General features: G+C 35.1%; 1 protein-coding gene across 1 annotated transcript in view; it reads left to right on the forward strand.

The window, feature by feature from the left end:
* The window catches only part of MACROD2 (mono-ADP ribosylhydrolase 2), a 2,018,887-nt gene that overhangs the window by 398,787 nt on the left and 1,595,800 nt on the right, over positions 1-24,300 (forward strand). The gene's annotated exons all lie outside the window — the stretch shown is intronic.

Here is a 24,300-nt window from a genome sequence, read left to right on the forward strand (position 1 = left end):
TGTGAGGATTCTATAAAATATTACTATAACTTCTGGCTTCATCTGTGGTATCTAGGAAACATTCCATAAAGCATAATAATAAGTGCTAATAATGAATAGCACTCTCTGTAATGAGCTTCTATGGGACTTCGAACAAGTCATTTAACCTTTTTAGGCCCATTTCTTTATTTATGGAATGTGGATACCACACTGACCATCTCAAAAGTACTTCTGAGAGTCAAATTATAGATGTCTGTGAAAGGGCTTTGAAGATAGAGAACTATGTAGTAATGTAAGATACAGCTTTTATTCCAATAGCTAAGGCTGGTAGTTCCAGGCTCAAAGAAAACACTATGAAAATTTGAAACTATTTGTGTGAGGCATCCGATACTTCATTTATCATTTTCTTAGAAGGTTCCCTGGAATGCTCTAATGAGTTGCAGATTACACCATGGCTCCTGTGTCATTGAATACTTGGAGTGATGATATCTATGAAGAAGAATATTTTCACCACCTTGTCCTGTCACTGTTTGGCATTTGTCTTACTGCTCTCCATCACATAGAGTTAGTAAAGACTTGGAGATTTTCCTTGGCATTTTCCAGCTCTGTGTATCCCTCTTGGCTACAAAGACCACTTCTTTAGGAAAGATAAATTGCCTTGAAGTCATTCCTTCCCTCCTTTCTGAACTCATCTTGTTATTTTTACCTGAGGGTCTTTGAAGCCCAAAAGAGAGTTAAAATGCCAACCAAGTTGGATTTGACTAGAGTTGTACACCCCTTAGCATTTTGCTTTACTCAGTTCGTATTTTTTTGCCCTTAGCATGTTCTTTTATATTTATAGACTTTTTTTTTGGCAATGAATATAGCTTTATTGTTTTATTAACTCACTTTTCCATTGGTCTGTGTCATATATTAAGTGCCATATCAAATATTGCTACAGCTTAGTAATTACCTTCAAGTCTATTAACCAACAGCTCTGTAACTGACCCAAAGTCAGGGCTCTAAGTGATTAAATTTTCTTATTTTCCAGTAGTGTTGCACATCAGTTCATGATGTGCATTTACAGAGTACAGGCTGTATGACAACTGTTGCTACAATAAAATAGTTTTGTGTACATTTCATATTTTACATACTATATGTGGCAGTGGTTCTCAAACTTAGCATGCATCAGAATTTCCTGGTAGGCTTATTGAAACACAGATTGCTGGACCCCATTTCTAGAGCTTCCTGTTCAGTAGCTTTTGCATGGGGCCTGAGAATTTGCATTTCTAATAAGTTTCCAGACCTTGCTGCTGCTGCTGCTGCTGTTCTGGGGACTACAACATAGGAACCACGGATGTAGTGATCCCCTCCTGGAGTAGGGCACGCTTTCCCACCTGCAAGGGGTCCTGGCTATGGTGATTCCCAGGCCCTGTTTGTCAATTGCTCTCATCTGATGGGAGCTGCCTCTCTCAAGGCTACATCCCCCACTATACTTACTCCTCACATAAAATGATAGGCCAATGCAGGGATTACAAAAACAGTCCTTGCCTCAGGACAGGGGAATTGAAGGGCCATCCCAGCTCCAGAGCTCCTGTGGGATTGGCTGAGTCCTTTGCTGCAATTATATCACAGCCCAATTTTTCTCTTTGCCTAATGTTGCTTCCTTTCCTCTCAAAAGCATGCTCTGATTAACCTTTATCTAAAAGTCTGTGTCCACAGACTCCGGCCTGCAGAAGTAGATAATAAAATAATATTGTATTTCTAAGTACATATCTGACAGTAATTAAATATCCCAACTCATTCTTGTGTAGGAGCATAAGGAAATTTGTTGTGGCTTATTGGGTGATTCATGAGGCTATAGCCATCTATTCACCATTAGAATCACCTAGAAGGGTAGTACCAAAATTTTTTATTCTCTGATTGAGGTTATATTAGTTCTCCTTAACTATTTTATTGCCTTTCCCTTAGCATGTCAGGTCTTCTCAGGCAAATTTGGTCGGTGTCTTCCTTTCTGTTCATCTGCATTCTAGTTGCACAGGTTTTCCCATTATTGCCATTTTTCATCTCTATATTTGCTCCATTTCATCTACAACAAATGTTTTTCAATAAGCTCTTGAAATTTCATATCTTTCATAAAGTGGACTGTTGTTCTTCAGTGGGTTATAAGTAGTATAACTCTCCCTTTCCAAATGCACCCTAAACCCACCAGATGTGCTTCTCTCCAAGCACTTTCACTAGTAATAATGACTAGCCCTAATGTTTCATATGTGATCAGCACTCATTTAAGCACTTTAGAAATATTAACTTTCTTAATCCTCATGGTACCCTGTGAAGAAGCTACTATGTTCCTATTTTAGAGTAGCAGAAACCAAGGCATGGAGAGGTTAAGTAACTTTCCAGAATTATGTAAGGGAGAAGCAGTGGTGCCACAATTTAAATCCAGGAAGGCTGGTTCCAGAACTTGTGCTCTTCACTTGTACAGCATGCTACAAATATTTACACCTTTTGTATTACCAGTTGGCATTTATGTTATGCTTTTTTTCAAGTTGACATAATTTTTAACAGCTTTATTGAGATGTAATTCACATACTATAAAATTCACCCATGTGAGTGTATAACTTAATGGGTATTCATATATTACAATATTAATTTAAAAAAAATTGTAAAATAAAACATAAAATTAGCCATGTAACCATTTTTCCAGTTTTGTTGAGATATAATTACATAGAATATTATGTAAGTTTAAAGTGTAGAACATCATGATTTAAGAAATGTATATATTGTGAAATAATTGCCACAATAAATTTAGTTAACATCCATCACCCCACCTAGTTGCAATTTTTTTTTCTTATGATTTTTAAGATGTAGAGTTGTAGCAATTTTCAAATCTGTAATACAGTAGTGTTAATTATAGTCACCATGCTGTACATTATATCCCAAATCATGTAATTCCATGAACTACGTAGGTTTTTGAAGCTCTGGCTTTGATGAAAATGGTCATCAATTTTCTTTTTTTTTAATTTTTTTTTTTTTAACGTTTATTTTTGAGACAGAGAGAGACAAAGCATGAACGGGGGAGGGTCAGAGAGAGGGAGACACAGAATCTGAAACAGGCTCCAGGCTCTGAGCTGTCAGCACAGAGCCCGACGCGGGGATCGAATTCACGGACTGCGAGATCATGACCTGAGCCGAAGTCAGCCGCTTAACCGACTGAGCCACCCAGGCGTCCCAATCAATTTTCTAAAATTAAGTTCTGGTGATAAAAAGGATAATATTTGTTTCGGCACCATGTATACTATAACGGGATTGATCCTGAAAAGGTTAACATGGCTTCTTGTCAAGGGTGACCCTCAAATTTGTTAGGTATTCTGTGTTTTGTCAGGAGGCTGCAGCCTTAGGATTTCCCAAACTTCATTCAGTCTTGAACCATTTTCAGATTTTTTGCTGTAACTGAGTAATCATGTATTATTATTTAGTGCCTTGTTTTGTTATGTTGCTTTACATTTTTTTTTTTTTTTAATGTTTATTCTTGAGAGAGAGAGAGAAAGGGAGACAGAGACAGAAAATGAGCTGCGGAGGGGCAGAGAGGGAGACACAGAATCCGAAGTAGACTCCAGGCTCTGAGCTGTCAGCACAGAACCCAATGTGGGGCTCGAACTCAGGAGCCATGAGATCATGACCTGAGCCGAAGTTGTAAGCTAAACTGACTGGGCCACCCAGACACCTCTGTTATGTTGCTTTAAAAGAACCCTAAATTTAAAAGGAATATTGGCATATATGTAGTAAAAGAAAAAACAATGCGTTTCACATAAATACGTAACTACTACTAAAAAACAAAACAAAACAAAACAAAAAACCTGTACCTATGTTTGCTATTTAAAATCATTTCAAAAAACACTGTAAACAAAGACACCACACTCTCAGGGACACTGCTCCAAGTTGAAAGAGGAATTTGAAGCACCCTTTGAAAGGATACATTTATAGGAAAAGTTTGGGGAACAGGGAACCCACAAAATTTTCTCTAAATCTGGGATTAAGAATGTATTTGGGGAACAGGGAACCCACAAAATTTTCTCTAAATCTGGGATTAAGAACGTGTTAGTGCTTTTTATATTTAAGAATGAAAGTACATACCAGTGAAGGGACCACCATAGAAACCCATATATATTTCCTACACTTCCTCGTTTGTTTGGAAGCTGCCTCAAACTGAAGTCTTCTAGCAGGAACTTGGAACTTAACCACTTTTTTCTAACTGCACGACCAGCACAGTGCTAAGTAAATAGTAAACTCTCCATAAAGATTTGTTTAAAACACAAAAACACAGGCAAAAAATGTGCCTTTTGTTCCTTTATACACACAGAACTTGTGAAGAAAATGATATTCATAGTTTGGAAATGTTTGGATTTTGATTTTTGTCTTTGCTATCAATTTGCCTTAGGCACTTGAGCTCGACTTCAAGAGATTGGCCATTTGTTAAATGAGAGGACTGATAGTGCTAGCCATTCATTCCAAAGAGATGGAAAGACTATTTAAAAGCTCTAAAATGACATAAGATGGGGTTTAAAAATCAGTTTTCCTGATTCATTGTCACAGTTCATTTAAATATAAGGTTCACCAAATATTATAACTTGTAAATTAGGAAATTATTATTGGTTAGAGAAATGGTGGTGACTCTATCTTTTCTAAATACTTGAAAATTTTTATGTATCAGCTACACAGATGGATCCTTCAATTAAGTTGACTATGTGACAGAGGGGGACAAAAAGAGGCTATTATTGGAAATAAAAACCAACTTTTTATTAAGTTCAACTTTTATCTATTAAAGTAATAATCCAAAATTATGGCCTCCAGCCCCTTCTTTATTTCTTATGTGTATATTTAATAGAAAAATTTAATGACATATTTCCATTAAATATTTTATCATGGTTTTAAAATTTAACATATTACCAATCTTTGGAAATATAGATATAAATCTCTTGTAATTTTCAGATTTTATTCTATTAGCTATTTCTTTCTTTAAAAAATTTTTTTTGGGGGCACCTGGGTGGCTCAGTCGGTTAAGCATCCGACTTCGGCTCAGGTCATGATCTCACGGTCTGTGAGTTCGAGCCCCGCGTCGGGCTCTGTGCTGACAGCTCAGAGCATGGAGCCTGTTTCAGATTCTCTGTCTCCCTCTCTCTCTGACCCTCCCCCGTTCATGCTGTCTCTCCCTGTCTCAAAAATAAATAAACGTCAACAAATTTAAAAAAAAAATTAAAAAAAAAATTTTTTTTTTTTAACGTTTATTTATTTTGAGACAGAGAGAGACAGAGCATGAACGGGGGAGGGGCAGAGAGAGGGAGACACAGAACCAGAAGCAGGCTCCAGGCTCTGAGCCATCAGCCCAGAGCCCGACGCGCGGCTCGAACTCACAGAACGTGAGATCGTGACCTGAGCTGAAGTCAGACGCTTAACAGACTGAGCCACCCAGGCGCCCCTAGCTATTTCTTTCTTAAACTTTAGTGATTTAAATGCTTTATTTACTCTTTTGTTTATGCTTCTTGGAAGCCTACTCTTAAAATAAAAGAAGGCTTAGAATGCCAAAATCCGCTGGTAGATTAACAAAAAAAAAAGTCCATTGTATTACTCACATTATTTAGCACCAATGAGTGTAGTCTAATTGATACTTCTAGGATTCAAATTCATAAAAATCAGAGATTTTAAGTCAGTGATATTTTATTAGAGAAGAAAGCCACTGAAATTGAATATTTGATTGTCAGGGAACAAAAAAGAACTGCTTATCATTTGAAATTATTAGTCTAGAGCTTTCTTTTACTTTAAAAAAATGTTTTTGAGACAACTATATGGAAAATCAAGGCTTTTAACATTTTACAATAGGTATCAGCTGTAATTGGCTGTAGTTAGTCCCAGGAAATGAAGTGAGCTAAAGTTATGGTAATATAAACACAAATGTTTTATTTCCATCTGAAAGAAGAAAGGTTTTTGATGTCTCCCGGTGTGGATATTTATTGGAGGAAAGTCCACTGCCAGGCTGCATTCCCCTGCAGTTGATTTTTAAATATGGTGCTAAACAGGAAATATCATGAACGATGTGACCATCTGTCAAGTGTGAATGGAGTCAGAGCAAGTGGACAGAATCTGCGCAAAGCAAGGCAAATGCATCGGAGTACAGTTTGAAGAATTTTAAACTCATGAAGCTGTGAACCTAGGGTGTATAATGTTTATTTCACATACTTGTGGTTCTTGTGTAACTGTGTTCGTTGTAGCTCTTGTCACAACTGTGGTAATTTTCACTAAGTAAATTTAAATAACATCTCGTTCCGTTTTCAGATGTGCTTTAGAATATCTGGAACCTTTTAGGAGTTTTCTTGTGAAATCCTTAGGAGTTTTTTCCTAGCCAAAAAACCAGTTTTCACAGTAATTATAAATTGGGAATGCAGGTAAGAAAGAGGAAGGAAGAAACACAAAAGGGTGCTTTATGTAATCCCACTCCTCTGCTCTGTTCAAAGGTGTCAAAAAGAAATCAGGGATTGTTAAAACTCATACTGAGGGATTTTAGAAGGCATCATATTGGTGACAAGTTACAATGAAAACTTTTCATTATAAATGCTCTCAGCTAACAGTATGACATCTCATCTTAGTAATCAGTGGAGAAAAAGTTCTTTCTGGCAAAGTAAAGTGTATTCTAAAGTAATTTTTTTTTGAGATGGAAATGTAGATAGAGTAATCATTTAAGTAGAGCTTTAGGAGTAAAATGATACATCTATCACTTAGTTATACATGTCATATACATTTTTATTGAAATGTAGATGGCTATACCTTTATCAAATTACAGTTTTATTATTTCGTTGCTGTTTACATTAACTTCCATTAACTCTGTTGTGATTCATAGTTTAAAAAGGGCCACAGAAATTACTTTCATCATTTCACAATTTTAAAATAAGTATCAACATAAGGCTATCCTGTTCCTTTAATGGATCAGTTTAATCCTTAGTAATGTAACCCTTTAAAGGCTACATGTCACAGATAGCATTTTTACTTGAAGAAAGTAAACATAAAAGAACTTTAAAGTTTTTAGTATCTGTTTCCTTTACTGATTTTAATGGACTTCCAAAACAATCAAGGGCAGTGGGTGGCCTATTTCTGGCAGAGCCAATTTTTAAGTGCATGTATTTCTTTTTCGATGTTGACTTCTTACCTGGAGCATATGTGCTCTCTTTTATTTTATTTTATTTATTTATTTTTTATTTATTTTTTAAATTTTTTTTAACGTTTATTTATTTTTGAGACAGAGAAATGTGCTCTCTTTTAATTATATTTGTCAAATCAGCTTATTGAAATGCCAAGTAATGGGATGTTGCTTTTCAGCAATCAATTTGAAAATCTGCCCTTTACCAATTTCAAATGATTAAAAAAAAACACACATGTTCATGCTTAGATACACACTGCATATATGAAAGGAGTTATAAAGATGTGTGGATCTTGTAGTAATGATTGTATTACCTGCATATTATTGAAATTAACACATTACTTCATGTCTATTTATTGAAGGCCTTCTCACACATTGCTAGAACAGCTTATTTTTGTTGGGCTACTACTAATAGGTCCTTTGCTAAATGCATTCAATTCCATATATTATTTAGTCTTCACCATAATCCTAAGGTGTGTATTGTTTGTCTCCATTTGCTGAGAACATGAAGACAAACATAACAGCTTACTCAAGGACATACTCCTAGAAAGTGTTAGCTTAATGATTGTAATTTCCATCTATCTTTAGATAGAGCCATGATGAATAGTAGCCTGCTATGAAATCTATCTTGTAGAATTCATAGTTTCATGAAATACTCCTGTGCCAATGATGGCTTTATCGCCATTGAATTCTGCTATACTCATCCTTCCAAATTTGTCTTTCTTTTCTTTGGTGCCTTTTCGTAGTCTCCTTTGTATTAAATGCAGGAGAGAGGCCAAGGCCAGCAATGGTGGCTCTGGTTGATAATCACCAAGATGGTCTGGAGCAAAAACAGAGTTGAGGATAGAAACCAGGGAGGCACCAGTGATCTGATCAAGTTTGTGCTTTGGGGGAATGAATATGACAGCAGATAAACTCTGAGGAAGAGAATATAGCAGTAAATTGCCACTCCAATTCAAACATAGTTTTTTAGGATTCTCCTGCCAACAGTGACTTGAGAAGACAATCCTTGAGAAGTCCGTGACAATTCTCTCAGTGATTCTTAGCTCTGCCTTTTGTTTATGGCTTCATCATTTACATCATCATCTTTCCCTGAAACCATTTTTATTGCCTTCTAGCACTATCTTTTGGAAAAGTGAATTCTCCAAGTTTGTTAGCCACTCTATCAACTAGAACTTCCAGTGAAGAAAATATTATTATATCTGTTTTACGTAGGAAAACAAGACAGAATAGTCAATTTCTTAAAAAGTAACATAGCTAGAAAGAAGCAGCAGAAACAAGATACGGAAGTGAGTGACCATAAGCCTAGGACTCTTTCTGTTAAAGTACAGTTGCCCTTTAATGAGGTTAAGGTTTTTTTTTTCTTCAGAAGAAAAAAGTAGTAGAAGATATTATTATAAGTACTAATAGACTAATATGATCAACTTCTAAATCCCCTGCAGATATTCATTAGGATATTGCAACAAAGTGGATTTTTCTGGTAATAGTTGTTGTCTTAAATGCCAGCTACTTTTGATTTTAAGTATATTTGGTGGAGATCTTATAAAAGTATATGTCATACTTCTCCATTTGTTTAACAACAAATGGGTAACCATTTGTTGATGACTTTGTGATAACATGAAGATCATTTACTACACTTTGATTTTTCCTTAAGGGCTGTTTGCTTGTTTATTAGATAGTTCTGGATGGTTATGCTGCCTGAGTCCTTACATATGCTTTTTGTAATTGGTCAGCCACTGTTCTTTATGTAAAATTGCCATTCTTTTTTTTTAAAAAATATTTTTAACACAGGTATAATTAACAGTGTTATATTAATTTTGGTTGTACAATATAATGATTCAACAATTTTATATATTACTCAGCGCTCATCTCCTTAAGTGTGCTCTTAATCCCCTTCACCTGTTTCACCCATCCCCCCATCCTCCTGCCCTGGTAACCAATAGTTTGTTCTCTGTATTTAAGAGTCTGTTTTTTGTTTGTTTGTTTCTTTCTTTCTTTCTTTCCACATATAAATGGTATCATGTGGTATTTGTCTTTCTCTAACTGATTTATTTCACTTAGCATTATACTCTCTAGCTCCATCCGTGTTGTTGCAAATAGCAATATTTTATTTTATTTTTTTAATTACTAATATTCCATTGTATATATATATATATATATATATATATATATATATATATATATATGCCATATCTTCTTTATCCATTAATCTATGGATGGACACTTGAGTTGCTTCCATATCTTGGCTATTATAAGTAGTACTGCAATAAACATATGGGTGCATTTATCTTTTCAAATTAGTGTTTTTGTATTCTTTGGGTAAATACCTAGTAGTGGAATTACAGGATCATATCGCAATTCTATTTTATTTTTATTTTTATTTTAAGAGGGAGAGGGCACAGGTGAATGAGGGACAGAGGGAGAGGGGGAGAGAGAGAGAGAGATTGAGAGAGAGAGAGAGAGAGAAAGAGAGAAGCGGGGCTTACCTGAAGAGGGGCTTGAGCTCATCCAATGTGAGACTTGAACTCACTATCTGAGATCATGACCTGAGATGCTTAATGACTGAGCCACCCAGGTTCCCATCTATTTTTATTTTTTGAGGAACCTCCATATTTTCTTTCACAGTGGCTATATCAGCTTGCATTATCACCAACAATGCATGATGATTCCTTTTTCCCCACATTCTCTCTGATACTTTTTGTTTCTTGTGTTTTTAATTTTAGCCATTCTGACAGGTGGGAGGTGATATTGTGGTTTTGATTTGCACTGATGATGAGTGATATTGAGCATCTTTTCATGTGTCTGTTGACCATCTGTATGGTCTTTTTTGGAGAAATGTCTGTTCATATCTGCCCATTTTTAATTGGATTATCTGTTTTTTGGGTATTAAGTTGAATATCTGCTTTATATATTTTGGATATTAACCCCTTATTGGATATATCATTTGCAGATATCATCTCCCATTTGGTGGGTTGTCTTTTTGTTTTATTGATGGTTTTCCTTGGTGTGCAAAAGCTTCTTGTTTTAGTGTAGTCCCAATAGTTTAATTTTGCTTTTGTTTCCCTTGCCAAAGGAGACATATCTAGAAAAATGTTTCCATGGCTGATGTCAAAGAGATTACTGCCTATATTTTCTTCTAGGAATTTTATGGTCTTAGGTCTCACATTTAGGTACTTAATCCACTTTGTGTTTATTTTTGTGTATGGTGTAAGAAAGTGGTCCAGTTTCATTCTTTTTCATCTCTAGTTTTCCTAGAACCCTTTGTTGAAGAGACCTTTTTCCTAATATATATTCTTGCCTCCTTTGTCGTATATTAGTTGACCATAATCATAGGTTTACTTCTGGGTTCTCTATTCTGTTCCATTGATCTATGTGTCTGTTTTTGTGCTAGTCCCGTACTGTTTTGATTACAATAACACTGAACTGCTGGGTGCTCTCCCTGCATTGTCCTCTGAGAGGCTTTTGTTGTTGGTGGTGGAGAGGCTGCTGTCAGACCAGATGTCTGCTCCCAGTCGGTCTGTTGGGGTTGCAGTGACCCTGAACTACCAGGTTCTGTCTTTGTGCTGCCCCCTGTGAAGTTTTTGTTGGTGGCATGGCCAGCAGTCAGATCAGATGTCTGCCCCAAGCCCACTGCTAGGGCTGCTGTGGAACTGGTATGTGTGGTTATCTTTCTCTCTCTGCAAGGTAAGAGTCATTTTGGAGTGGAGCTGGCCAACTGTCGGAGCTGCTTGCATAAGGAGATGCTTGTGGTGGCTTTGAATGGACTCCTGCCAAGGTTAGGTTGAATGGAGCAGTCAGCAGGAGAATGTGGGGGCAGGGCATGAGGTGTTAGCAAGCTAGGTGGCCAGTGTTCATGCTAGTTCTGGCAGTTGCCTGGGTATCTTGGCTGGAGGTGGGGAGAGAAATGGCACCAGCTCTTATTTTTGGAGAAGTCTCCTAAAGATCCCTGCCCCTCCTGCGCACATTCTGGTGCTAGTAAATAAGTCTCCTTCCCTTATACCCCAGGGACTTTGCAAACTGCTGCTTCCATGCTGTATCTCCTTGAGGCTGTTGGTTATGCTGTCTCTTTAAGGGTGAGGACTGTTTCCTGTTGTCCTCTGGGTCTTTCAGAGCCAAGCCCTGAAAGTTTTTAACGTTGATTTTTAAAGTTCCTGGTGCTGAGTCCCACTGATTGTAAAAACTCATGAAATTAAGACCCTCTGCTTTTCAAAACCATGTGTTATGGGGATTTGTCTTTCCAGTGCAGTCCCCCATGTGTGGGGTGCTTCGTGTGGGGTCTCTTCCTCTCCCTTCTCCGTACGCATTGTGTTCCTCTCATTTGTGGTTAGTCTTGCAAGTTAGTTTGGTTCTTGACCATGCCTCCACCTTTCCTACCATTTTCAATGTGACCTCCTCTCTCTGGTTAACTGTAGAGAGTTTGTTCTGGCAGTCTTTGGATTGTTTTCTGGGTTATACTGATGTGGGGGTTATCTAGGTGTTTCCATGAGACAAGGAACTGTCTTATATCCCGCCATCTTCCCTGGAAGTCTAATACTGCCATTCTTTAGCAGCTACTGTCTCACTTCTCATTTGCTGTTCCTAGTTAGCATAACATTGGGAAATATTGTGGCTCAAAGAACTATAGCTTTAGCAAAAATACATAGTCTATGGATGAGGGAAGACCTGAGTAACTCCTTTATGAATACATGTTAGGATATGGGCTTCTGTAAATACAAGCACTGTGGAGGAGCTGCTTTTGACCTTTTGGTTTGTTGGCTGGGTTCTAAATAATTAAAATTGCAAGAAAACTCATCTGTGTGTAAATGAAGTGCCCCTGAACCTTTTTTTTTTAGGCCTGGATCCCCCCCTTGCCTGCTCTGCCCCATCATTAGGACAGGCCAATAACTTGAAACAAGTAGGGACAAATCTATGCTATCAAAAAACAATGTGCTTTGAGGAACTTTTAGTTTATTCGGTGGATTTTCAGTGGCATTTGGATTAGATTGGCAACTTCCCTGCTGATGAAAGTATGATGTTAGAAATGGGCTAAGATTGTCAGAACATTATGTTTAGCCACCATCAGGCCTGTGTCTTTTATACTTAACATGTTGAGAAGCAGTAGACAGATTAGCAGCCTCATTTTGGGGGAAGTAACTGATAGTATCTTCTTCTCAGGAAACCATGGATTTGTTTTATTGTCATTTTTTTCTCTTCCTTTCTTTAATTGAAGTGAAATTCACATAACATACAACTCATTTCAAAGTGTACAATTTAGTAGCATTTAGTGCAATTTAAGTGTTGTTCAACAACCACCTCTAGTTTCAAAAGTTTTCATCATCTCCAGAAAAACACCCCATACCTATTTAAGTGTTCACTCTCTATCTTCTCCTCTCCATATCCCCTGGCTACCATTATCTGGTTTTTGTTGCTCTGTATTTACCTATTCTGGATATTTTATATAAACGAATCATACAATATGTGACATTTGTGTCTTTCTTCTTTCACTTAGTATAAAGTTTTTGAGGCTCATTCAAGTTGTGGCATATATCAGTGCTTCACTCCTCTTTATGGCTGAATAATAGTCATATATATCACAATTTGTGTATTTGTTGATAGGTGGTTAGGTTGTTTCTACCTTTTGGCTATTATAAATAAGGTTGCTATAAATATTTGTGTACAAGTTTCTTTGTGGACATGTGTTTTATTTTTTATGGATATATATCTAGGATGTAATTCCTGTGTCATATGGTAATTTTTTTTTAACTTTTAAAGGCTTTTGTATTAGGTCAAAAGTGGCCTCACAGAATGTGTTATGAAGTGTTCCCTCCTATCTTCTGAAAGAGTTTGAGAGAATTTGTGTTAAATCTTTAAATATTGGTAAAATTCACCAGTGAAATCCCGTCTGGTTCTATATTTTTGTTTGGAGGTTTTTGATTACTGATTTAATCTCTTTGCATTTGATTTTCTTTATTCATAGCAGTTATTTTTATAAAGTCACTGAAAACACTGAATTAGAGAATATTGAGCCATTGCTTTTAGTGGAAGCACAGGATTAGGTTTCTGGGAGCTTCTGGTCACAAATTTTTGTCAACCAATCACTACATAACTTTGTTTTATGTGTGTATCTCTCCCTTTTTTTTTTTTTTTGTACATCTCTTTAAGGACACCTATTTAATATTTAATTTTTACACATAATTAGTTATATACATTATTTTCTTTTGTTAATAAAATATTAACCAATAGAATTTAACATTTTCTGGTCCTTTAATATTACTATAATTTATTTAGCTTTTAGCCTCAGAACAATGCTTTCCACTATAGTTTTTGTTATTGGTTGTCATCTTACAAATCCACAAATTTAGATGCTTTTCCATCTGTCCATAGCTTCATCACATACTCTAAATGTTACTTTAGCACTTGCTGGAGTGCGCTGACAAAGACTGACAAATATTTTTTTTTTACCTTTGTCTGGATGTACTGTATTATTGATTCATTAACATTGAACTCATAGCCACCAGACTGTGTAACTGATGCCTGAACACCAGTTTTCTCCAAAAGGCACGTCACAGCTTATTGGTCTTTAGGAATATTAGCCTGCACTTTAGCACCATGTTTGGACTATTTTAAACAGTGGAACCCTACCAAAAAGCAAACGCGCGCGCGCGCACACACACACACACACACACACACACACACACTGTAATTGTAATTAAGTGGACCAAAAATGATACTGAGTATGAGAGCTTGAACAAGAAGGCAGTTTTTTCTTTTTTTTTTTCTTTTTTTTTTTTTGACCTCAACTGGGAATGCACATATTAGACAACTGGAATTTTTTGCTGGCCTACACATGTGCATAAATGACTATGAAAACTCTGGTGAATGTTCATGTAGGGGTTACAAATAAATTTCAGTGAGCATGTGAATTTGCAATAGGGAATCCATGAATAAACAGGTTTAACTATTTAAGAAAAATCTTTTTCTCTTCTTTTCTCCCCTCCTTCTTGTGGGATTTTCATGATGCATATGTTGATATGCTTGATGGTTTGTTGTTCTTTCAGTGGTTTGGATTTCTTCATTTTGAAAAAAAAATGTTTTTTCCTTTCTGCTCCTCAGATTGGGTAATTTCAATTGCTTTACCTTCAAGTTCACTGGTTCTTTCTTCTGCCTGACAAAACCACTATTGAACCCTTTTAGGAATTTTTTTTATTTCAGTTACTGTGCGTTTTCAGCTCCATAATTTCTATTTGATTCCTTATTTATTTATTTATTTATTTATTTATTTATATTTTATTTTATTATTTTTTTTAAATATGAAATTTATTGTCAAATTGGCTTCCACACAACACCCAGTGTTCATCCCAACAGGTGCCCTCCTCAATACCCATCATCTACCCCCCCTCCCTTCCAACCCCCATCAACCTTCAGATTGTTCTCAGTTTTCAAGAATCTCTTATGGTTTGGCTCCCTCCCTATGTAACTTTTTTTTTTCTTCCCCTACCCCATGGTCTTCTGTTAAGTTTCTCAGGATCCACATAAGAGTGAAAACATATGGTGTCTGTTTTTCTCTATATGACTTATTTCACTTAGCATAACACTCTTCCAGTTCCATCCACATTGCTACACAAGGCCATATTTCATTCTTTCTCATTGCTGTGTAGTATTCCATTGAGTATATAAACCACAATTTCTTTATCCATTCATCAGTTGATGGACATTTAGGCTCTTTCCATAATCTGGCTATTGCTGAAAGTGCTGCTAGAAACATTGGGGTACAAGTGCCCCTATGCATCAGCATGCCTGTATCCCTTGGGTAAATTCCTAGCAGTGCTATTGCTGGGTCATAGGATAGATCTATTTTTAATTTTTTGAGGAACCTCCACACTGTTTTCCAGAGTGGCTGCACCAGTTTGCATTCCCACCAACAGTGCAAGAGGGTTCCCGTTTCTCCACATCCTCTTTAGCATCTATAGTCTCCTGATTTGTTCATTTTGGCCACTCTGACTGGCGTGAGGTGATATCTGAGTGTGGTTTTGATTTGTATTTCCCTGATGAGGAGCGACGTTGAACATCTTTTCATGTGCCTGTTGGCCATCCGGATGTCTTCTTTAGAGAAGTGTCTATTCATGTTTTCTGCCCATTTCTTCACTGTTTTTTGTTTTGTTTTGTTTTTTGGGTGTGGAGTTTGGTGAGCTCTTTATAGATTTTGGATACTAGCCCTTTGTCTGATATGTCATTTGCAAATATCTTTTTCCCATTCCGTTGGTTGCCTTTTAGTTTTGTTGGTTGTTTCCTTTGCTGTGCAGAAGCTTTTTATCTTCATAAGGTCCCAGTAATTCATTTTTGCTTTTAATTCCCTTGCCTTTGGGGATGTGTCGAGTAAGAGATTGCTACGGCTGAGGTCAGAGAGGTCTTTTCCTGCTTTCTCCTCTAGGGTTTTGATGGTTTCCTGTCTCACATTCAGGTCCTTTATCCATTTTGAGTTTATTTTTGTGAATGGTGTGAGAAAGTGGTCTAGTTTCAACCTTCTGCAAGTTGCTGTCCAGTTCTCCCAGCACCATTTGTTAAAGAGACTGTCTTTATTCCATTGGATATTCTTTCCTGCTTTGTCAAAGATTAGTTGGCCATATGTTTGTGGGTCCAATTCTGGAGTCTCTATTCTATTCCATTGGTCTATGTGTCTGTTTTTGTGCCAATACCATGCTGTCTTGATGATGACAGCTTTGTAGTAGAGGCTAAAGTCTGGGATTGTGATGCCTCCTGCTTTGGTCTTCTTCTTCAATATTACTTTGGCTATTCGGGGTCTTTTGTGGTTCCATACAAATTTTAGGATTTCTTGTTCTAGCTTCGAGAAGAATGCTGGTGCAATTTTGATTGGGATTGCATTGAATATAGTATTGACATTTTAACAATATTTATTCTTCCAATCCATGAGCACAGAATCTTTTTCCATTTCTTTATATCTTCTTTTTTAATTTCTGTATTTATTGATGTTCCCTACTTGTTCATACCTTATTCTCCTGATTTCCTTTTGTTCTTTGTTCATGGTTTCCTGCAGCTTCCTAAGCTTAAGACAGCAATTAAGTCTTTGTATAGTTAAGTCCAATGACTGGGCTTCCTTTAGGAATGGTTTCAGTTGTTTTTTTTGTTTGTTTGTTTGTTTTTTTCCTGTAAACAAACCATACTTTCCTATTGTTTTGCATATTTTGTAATTTTTTTGTGGAGAATTGAATATTTTGAATATTGTAATATGGTAACTTAGAAGTCAGATTCTTTTCCCTCCCTAGGGATTTTTTGTTTTGTTACTTGATGAAGTCTGAGGTCATCCATTTGTTTAGTGGATTTTCTATTCCCCTCGCCCCTCAACTGTATTCTTTTTAATGTGTAGTCACTGAGTATGTGTTGCATGTTTAGCTAGTGATCTTACAGAGAATTCCTTGAAAGCCTGGATACAAAAAGGAAAGATAAAAAATAGTTCTCTGTCTCTAAAATTTTTTGCTATCTAGGAAGCTGCTTTAGCCCAATAAGTTTGGAACAATGGCCAGCTTCTGTGATGGTCCCTCACTGACAGACAAATCAAAATACACAACCCCAGTTTTATTGGACAATGTGCTTATTTCCTGACACGAGTAAGTTGCACCAAGAATACTATGTGATCTCCCCATGGCTTCTTGCCGTGGGGCTGGGAACTGGAGGATGATAGCTGCTATGTGAAACACCAAATTTGAGAAAATTTATCAGCAACTTTACCACTTTTTCATTCAGCCTCCCCTGGATTCCTCTAGACTTCAGAGTGTTCCTCTAGACTTCAGAGTACTGAAATAGTTTATTCTGACAGTTCTTGACACTTCAACAATTGTTTCAACAATAAATAGATAGACTCATTCCTGGAGCATCCTACTTTGCCTCATTTGTGATGTTACTTTGGTCCAAATTTTAATTTCTTTTTAATAGATTTTTATAGATGAATTTAATGTGTTGTTTTAAGTCAGTTGGAATTTCATAGTAAGTAGCTAATCATTTAATAGGAGAGGTGAATTAAAATGGGAAAATGAACATAAAACAAAACATTTGTTATCATTATGTTTTTTTTATTTTATGGAGCCTCCTTAACTATTCTTCATAAATAGTATAAATTAAATGACATCTGGAGTTTTCTCATTTATGGAACAACAGTTTCAGGTTTTAGAGTTCTAAAACTTGATAGACTTGGTAGTTTGAATTTACGGAAGGAAGTGGGAAAAAATGTGCAGACACAGGAATATTATGTGATTTACAGAGGAAGCTATAGTTTGGGAGGCTTTCTTGTGTATGTATCATTGATATGATGATGGTACAGGCATACCTATTTTCCTAAATTAACTATACATTAAAATAATTGAATAAATATTTAAGAAATGTTTCCAAATAATAAATGACCCATGATTAAAACTTAAATGGCTCATTTTTAAAGCTAAGTCCAAATTTGCTTTTCTATATTCCTATATAAAACATTGTTAGATAAACTCAGCACATGATTAAAACTCATTAATATATCTATTCTTTAGTAATGAATTTAGAAATCCATTGATTACACAATAGGCATTCAATTACTGTTTCATGATGAGGAAGACAAGAAGAAAAGATTTTTTCTTGTCTGTGAAGCTATTGTTTTACAGAATTACAATATGATTAAATAAGTGAAATCTGGAGAGGAAATTACTTCTTTATGTAATCTAAAGTATGGTGAATAAGGAGCTTTTTAAGTAACTATTTTTGGCACTAAAGTCAGGAAAACTTTTGGCAGTCGAAGCCAGTTTGAAAAAAGATAAATGGAAATATCTGTATTAAAATCTGATTGAAATCTGTAGTTTTCAAATCAAAACATTCTTTTGAAGCTTAAAGAAATTTTCTGCCTTAGAAATGTGACTTTTCTTTTTTTCCTCAGTAAAAGTAAACCTTCCTAATACTTCTTTAATTTTTTTTTAAATTTAAATTCTCTTTCCATAGGAAGCATTTTTTATATTTTATTAACACCACACAAAACCAAATTAGACTTTCTAATGCAGTCCCAAATAGAAACTTAGATACCTTCAGTTAGATAATAGGACTTGATATATTTAGTTTTACATATTTCAAAATTGTACAAATACAAATAGAAATATTTCCTTCCTCCTTTTGTTCTTCCCCTCCTCCCCCTCCCTCCTTCTTTCCTTCCTTCTTCTCTCTCTCTCTCTCTCTCTCTCTCCTTCCTCTTTTCTTTCTTTTTTTTCTTAAAGTATGATAGAATGTGGCTTGCATGTATAAATGTATAGAATTAGATTATTTTCTGAAACCTTGTGTAATTTCAGAAGATTACTCTAACTCATTTATGTAGATCAGAAACTGGTTCCTTTGGGAGAGCTTTTAGTATTATAAGCCACTGAAATATCATTTAATATGCTGAAGTTGGACCTTACCTTGTAAAACATAAGAATTGATACCTAATACCAAAATCTATAAATTAAGATCAGGAGAATTGTTTAAGCAGTTTTAGTATAATTATGTAATACATTTCTAGTTATCAGAAATATTTATGATTTTACCTTCAGTTAAATATTAGACCAAGATATGTCTTCATTTTGTCATAATATTATAAAAATGGCTTGATTATTTGACATAAAAAATAATTTTACTGGAAAAATTATTTAACTCATTTCTGAGGAAAAAAATAGCATAAAGTGATTTCTTTGCGCTGCAGTCTTGGCATTTTATGAAGTTTGTTGGTAGTAATGATGATGGTGAGAGTGATGACAGTGATGGTAATAATGATGCAGCCATCTCAACGCCGTATCTGTGATTTGAACACATTAAAAATTTTTAAATGTATGATCCCTTATTGTTGATACATCTTTATTCTTATGCTATAATTTACAGATGTGACTTTTTAAAGTCACAATGAGGCATTATTGGCAAATTAGAATGCTAACCTTGGAAAGCTTATGCATTTTGGTAAATGAAAATAAGTATTTCAAATTTTGCTAATTCTCTGTTCAATCTAGGATTAAGCTATATTAGGGCTGATGAGTAAAATTTAAATTTGGAAATTAGGGGCACGTGGGTGGTTCAGTCAGTTGAGGGTACGACTCTTGTTTTTGGCTCAGGTCATGATCCCAGGGTTGTGGGATGGAGCCCTATGTCAGGCTTTGCACTAAGCATGGAGTCTACTTAAGATTCTCTCTCTTTCTCCCTCTCTTTGTGTCTCTCTCTGTCTCTCTCCCCTTCTACCCATCTCCCTCACTCACACACTCTCTCCAAAATAATAAAATATAAAGTAAAAAGTTTAGAAACTATATTGGCTTTTACAGAGAGGAAATACTTTATAAAATTAAAAACAGTGAACCAATTTAAAATATTATTCTAATTTGCAAACACATCTCATGAGAGTGGCCATTTTGTACCTGTAATTTAATAATAATTCCAGTAAAAGCATAGTATATATTTGTTGTTAAGATAGGTATACATTAATGTCAGACAAAAGGGTGGGAAGATAATTTTGTAGTTGAAAAATAAATCCATTTGTAAAGTTTAATGCTCAGTAAAATTTCATATTTGTATTTGAAAGAAATGGCTAGAAAATAAATGTCTTTTTATTGTTAATAATAACTGGATTTTTGCCACCTTAGTGATACAAATTGGAGTAAAACATTGATGGCTTTTCCATTATCTATTGATATGGATCATATATATAATAGGTTCCTTTGATTATTTAAAAATTTTTTTTAATATTTACTTTTGAGAGAGAGAGAGAGAGAGAGAGAGAGAGCAAGAGCAAGCGAGCATGAACAGGGGAGGGGGAGAGAGAAAGGGAGACACAGAATCCAAAGCAGGCTCCTGGCTCTGAGCTGTCAGCACACAGCCTGATGCGGGGCTCAAACTTACTAGCCATGAGATCATGACCTGAGCCAAAGTCAGAAGCTTAACCAACTGAACCACTCTGATTATTTCTTAAAGGGAATGTCTCTGTTGGAAGACTCATTCTTAGATTTTTTTCTTTTTACAATTATTCACTATATGTTACAGAAAACTCTGAGTATAACATGTTTTCATTAGGAACATTTTAAGCTATTTGGAATGAACTGAACCTGGGAAATACTTGAGTTTACTTGAACTCATTTTATCAGGGAAGGCACAATTATTTATTAGGCGGGGAAGTGACATAGTGAATTTGGTTATGTACTCTGCCAAGAATCAGAATTTCAGAGTGCTCATTCTATCTTCATTATAGTGTTTGATGGCTTTACACCTAGCCACATGTGGTTGAGTATTAAAATATGGCTAGTAAAAATTTACTGAAAGTGTAAATTACATACAAGATAACAAATATTTAAGAAAAAAGAGAATATAGTCTATCTCTTTAACAATTTATTATATTGATTTTATATTGAATTGATAATATTTTGGTTACGTTAGATTAAATAAAATACTAAATTAGTTTCATTTGCTTCTTTTTATTTAATGTGACCGTTAGAAAATTTACAATTTCATATGTGGCTAGCTAGCATTTATGGCTTGCATTATACCTCTTTTGGACAACATTGCCTTAGATAATCTCTTAATTTCTAGGTTGCAGTATTCTCACTCGATCAGTGAAGGAATTAGACTAAAATGATCTTTAAGACCTTTTGTAGCTTCAATGTTCAATTTTTTCTCCTGTAGTTTACTTAGGTTGCTACCTCTCTTTCCAAAATATTTTCATTACACCCAGCTATATTTTACCTTGGAAGACAAAGCAATATAGTGCCCCAAGTACATAGATTAGTTTAAAAATTAAGTAGAAAGGAAATCTGTAATTATAGATCTCAGACTTAATCACTAGTTCCAACACTTACTAAGTGAATAACTGGTAGAATTACATCTCTAAGTTTCAATTTCTAGACTTAGTAGCCTCTCAGAATTGTAGGCATAAAATAAGGATATACAGTGTGTGTGAATGCCCTCTGCAGCTCTGTAAAAATGTAAGATATTTGAGGTGGAGCTATAGTTTTGTCCTAAGTATATTTAATGTATCACACTACTTCCCCGTACCAATCTGCAGGGAATACAGATTTTTTTTTTTCTACCTAGACAGCTTTACCCCTTGCCTATTTGTACTATCCATTCTCAACTTTTATCCTCCCCAGCTCTGCAGTCCTTTAGCTGTACTCTCTGGGTCCTGATAGAATTTTGTCTTGGGTTTCTTATTTTGATGGCAATTTGGATGCACATCTCTTGTGACCCATGTGTGGATTTGTGCCTGCCTCCAGACCCATGCAGTGTAGCTCTTCTGTAGCTAATCTCAGCCCTGTACTCTCCAGGCTAGGACTATGGTATCTATGAATTTCTAGGACACTAAAGAAGGCTCACTGACAGGTTGAATCCAAACTCCCTTTAGGTGAAATAACACGGATTTGAGATCTGAGTATGTGTTCATTTTTCAAAGAGCAAGTTTTTTTAGATCAGAGAAAGTGGAGAGGTAGAAGACAGAGGTTATCATTAACAACATGGAGTACTTTCCAGTTTGAAATCTTGTTAGGAGAGCTGATTAAATAAAAGATATGGTCTGAGATAGAATACGTATGAAACACATTCAGTTCACAAGGCTAGGAAATTTGTGAGTGAGCAAGTTAACATGTATGTTGAAACCATGTCTGATATATGCAGTCCATGTATTTGGGGAAGGAATGGAGGAAAGGCAAACTGAACTGAATGTCAGGAGTCAGTAACCTAGCATGCAGGTCCCTTATGCTAGAACTCTAATGAATTTTACAGACTTCTTTTCACCTTCTCTCCTTAGCTATGCCAAGGGCCAGAATTGAATATAGACTGTGTTCCTCAGTATAGTTCTCCTTTTCTCTTCTTTACACATTTTATTGCCTTATTTCTTCTGCCTTGAATCTTTTTCCTCCCCTGGCTGCAAGCCCTATCATATTTGGTCATCAACACTCATCTGTGCAAAGCCTTGCTTCCATCCTTCTCTTTATCCACCTTTTCTTTCCTACCAATAGAGAAGTAAGTCTTCTTCTTAATTCCTGATGTGAATATAATTTATTAATTTTATACTCATATCTTAGCATTTTACTTCTGTCTATCTATCAGGGGAGTTGTTACAAATTGTCTATGTTTGTGTCCCTTCAAATTTTATATGCTGAGGGTTTTGATATTAGGGTAGGGTAGGTCTCATAGAATGTATTAGCAAGTATTCCCTCTTCTTCAACTTTCTGCAGGAGTATTGTAGAATTGATATGTGCTGTTTAAATGTTTGGTGGAATTCACCAGTGAAGACATCTGCGTCTAGAGTGAGGTGTGTGTGTGTGTGTGTGTGTGTGTGTGTGTGTGTATTTGTTGGAAAGCTTTTAACTTTGTAATTTTAAAATTTTTAAATTTAATTTCTATACTATCTATAGGGCTATTCAGGTTCTTTATTTATTTGTTGGGGTTTTTTTTTTTGGAAGAATTTTTGGTAGTTTGAGTTTTTCAATTAATTTGTCCATTTCATCTGTATTGTCAAATTTATTGGCATGAAGGTGTTCATGATATTTCCTTATTATCCTCTTAATATATGTATAATCTGTGATAGTATCACTTTGCTCAGTCCTGATTTGTTAATGTTTGTTCTATTGTTTTTCTCCTCATCACTGCCTAGAGATTTATCAATTGAATTCATCTTAAAGAAGCAGATTTTGATTTCACTGATTTTTGTGTTTTTTTCCTGTTTTTTATTTTATTTTATTTTATTTTATTTTATTTTATTTTATTCTATTTTATTGATTTCCATTCTGATATTTGTTATCCATTTTCTTTGGCTTACCCTGTGTTTCATGTAGTCTTATTTTTTTGGTTTCTTAATATGGAAAGTAATGATTTGAAACCTTCCTTCTTTATTGGTATAGGTATTTAGGGTTATAAATAATAATAATAATAATAATAATAATAATAATAATAATAATAATAGAATAGTATTATTCTATTATTCATTGAGAGAATGGTGTTATAATCACTGGCTGTGATTGAAGTTTTGTGTATTTATCCTTACAGTTCTATCAGTGTTTGCTTCATGTATTTTGAATCTTTGTTATTAAGTGTGTTAATGTTTAAGATCATTATGTTTTCTTGATGATGTGATCTTTTTATCATTATGGAAAGACCCATCCCCCATAAACTCTCAGTTTATTCTCAGTCATTTTCTTTTTTGTTTCATTCCTTTTGCTCTGTTTCATTCAGAATAGTTTCTGTGCTATATTTTCAAGTTTACCATATTTCTTTCTATTTTATCCTTATCTTTAATCACATGTACTGTATTATTTTAATCTTGTATATTTCTCAGCACCAGAAATTTTATTTTTAAAAATCTTAGGTCTTAATATATTCAACATATTGAATATAATTATAATGGTTCTTAATACACTTGTCTACTAGTTTTGTCATCTGTGTAATTTCTAAGTCTTTCAATTGATTGATTTTTTCTCCTCTTTATAGTTGCATTTTGTGTGTGTGTGTGTGTGTGTGTGTATCTTTGCATGCATTATAATTGTTGATTTGATCACAAATATTGTGAAATTTTGGTACTGAATATTTTTATATTCTGTCAATATCTTGAATTTTATTCTGGAATGTATTGAAGTTACTTGATAATAGTTTGACTCTTTTGGGGTTTGCTTTTAAGTTTTTTGAGGCAGGACCAGAGAAGACTTTCTTCTAGGACCAATTTTTTCCACTATTGAGTTTAGCATCCTTTGGTACTCCACCTGATGTACTATAAATCATGAGATTCTTCATTAATGGCTAATTGGAACATAAACTTTTCTCAGACATGCATGAGTACTGGAAATTATTCCTCTCAGGTAGTTCCATCATATGCATGTGCTGCAGCTGAAAATAGAGCTATTATCTGTAGATCTTGTAGCTTTTCTGTATGATTTTTTTCTTTTAATAATCTGCTAGTGAACTACAGCTCCCTTGGCTTTTTGGGTACTGTATTCCATTTTTTCAACTCAGTAAGACTGCTTGAATCCATCTTTGGTAACTTTCTCTATTGTTGCCACATTAAAAATATTTTTAGGCAGTTAGCTAGGGTAATCCTAGGGCTCATTTAATTTGCTTTTCTCCTTTCAGGGAACACTGTTCTATACTGTTTTATGTCCTATGCCCAGAAATTATTGTGTAATGTAGTTGGT

Source organism: Panthera tigris, chromosome A3 (assembly GCF_018350195.1).
Source record: "Panthera tigris isolate Pti1 chromosome A3, P.tigris_Pti1_mat1.1, whole genome shotgun sequence".
NCBI classification, from domain to species: Eukaryota; Metazoa; Chordata; class Mammalia; order Carnivora; family Felidae; genus Panthera; species Panthera tigris.